Raw genomic sequence first — 2,160 nt, 5'->3', positions numbered from 1 at the left:
GTCAGCGTTAACGGTATGGCAGCGCTCAAGCGGGACGACCTCGAGCTACGCGCACTGATCGACCACTTGGAAGGACGAGGGGGTACGATTCGCCAAGCCTTCTCACGTGCCCAGCCAAGATTCGCCGTCTGGAGAGGTGCTCACTACAAAGAAAACTTCGGGGACAGCAACTCGACGTGGCTCCTGGTAATTCCTACTAGCCTTTGAGAAGAGATCTTCCAAGCCTGCCACGACGACCCGCACTCTTAGAAAAAAAGGTATGGATAGTCCTCCCTTAAGGGAGGAACGGTCTTGTAACCTATGTTCCTTTAGAAAGGGAGAAACTTTCGTCCCTGAAGCAGGGGAGCAAAGTTCCTCCGTCGCTTGCGTCTCAATATGGCGGCCCCTAATCGAGCAAATCGAGCCCAATAAGGCTTGACGAGGACGCTACGTCTTTTGTACGGGACGAGAGCAGCAGCAAATAAAAACGTAACACGAGCTTTCAGCAAACTGTGTTTATTTCTGAAGCCAGATTCCCCCCACAGGTACAGAAACTTGCGTTTCGAAAGCAGTTACTCAGTCTTCTCGTCGACAGCACTGCGATGTTAAACGGAGACAACCGATGCCCAGTTACTTCGCGCACTTTGCGTATTACCTTTGGTGTTCCTCGAATCACAATTCTTTCGTCAACCGCACATCACGGAGAAGGGCAAACTCAATCCGCCAAACCAAAAGCCGCTCTCGAAAGAACAAACTCGACGCCGCTGTTTATCGCGTAGCGTGAAAGGTTGAATCGCTAGCCACCAGATGGCGGGGTCAAGCAGAATAATTGCAAGTAGCTAGGCTAGGTGGCGCTAGGCACCGCCCAATTCATGCTCTACAAAAAAAAAAATTTGCTCTCCTCAGGCCACTACTGCGCCAACTGCGCTTGGGGATCCTACTATACACACATTACACTTACTACAAGCATTAGGTGAACATACATTGAGCACATACGCGGCACACACAAATATCAATAGAACAGACACCACACTATTTTTTTTTTTAACAGACACCACACTAACTCGAACACTACAACCGTGCTCTGCGTTTCCGTCTTTTTTACTGGTCGTTTTGAACGTACGGAACTTTTCGGTGACACCCTAAGCAATAAACAATATTCCCAGCATGTTGATCTTTTTCCAGCAATGTCATACCTCTGAGAGTATTTTGAAGGGCTCAGGTGATTAATCTCTTATTAAAAAGTAAACGCTCGATCATGCCGTAATTATTTGAAAGCCAATAAATCAAGCCGCTCCAATGCGGTTCGAAGCCATGAGTTTGTTTCCCCACACGGCACGTCGTAGCCTGTATTTCTATTGGTCTTTCTATTTGAGCTGTTCGCGCAAAGCTGCAATTGCCGTCTTGAATTAATCTCGGTAGAGCGGATATTCACTCAGCTGGAAGTGATGCTTCACGGGCCGAGAAATCGCTTTTCGATCAACTTGAATGCAGTCGAGCCCGAAAACTTCTAGCGCTCATCCCAACGCGCCACTTGGAGGGCAGTTTCTCCAGGAACCGTAGTATATTTAAACAGCAAAATAAAGGGTAGCTTTGTTTTTCGATTTTACCTACTATTGTTTTTTAATGCCGAAATTCCATACTGTGAATATACGTACTTTCCGTCACGATTTCGTATTGTTCAGTCCTTGCCCCAGAGCGCAATCGCTATCGGGGACGAGACAATTCCGACAGTCACATTGGCAACTGTACGATAGCGATAGGAGCTTCTACTGTTCAGACCAGCGTTCCAACATGACTGTCCGCACGTTGATCGATTGCACGTAATCCCTCGTGGTATTAAACTTTTTAATGTAAAGCGGAATGTTAATTTGCGACACCCCGCCCCCTCCGATCACGGCCCGACCAACGGCATCAATGCCCGACAGTTTACGATCTCATCTTGTTGATACACCACTGATACGCCAACACACGGTCACATCGGCGATAATTCCAGTCTTCCGTTCACAACCCACAACACTGCCATCACGATGTTGCAGCTATGTTGCTGACACGCACAAATACAGAACCACGTTGAACGCCGGTTGCACTCGGCATCGGAAAACAGAACCTAACTCAGGACGGAAGGCACCCAGGCAGCCGGCAGCAAAACCTGCCTGTCTTGGACGCAGTTCCTGCGGT

Source organism: Ixodes scapularis, unplaced genomic scaffold (assembly GCF_016920785.2).
Source record: "Ixodes scapularis isolate PalLabHiFi unplaced genomic scaffold, ASM1692078v2 PGA_scaffold0__279_contigs__length_252992795, whole genome shotgun sequence".
NCBI lineage: Eukaryota > Metazoa > Arthropoda > Arachnida > Ixodida > Ixodidae > Ixodes > Ixodes scapularis.
This window is presented reverse-complemented; position numbering follows the sequence as displayed.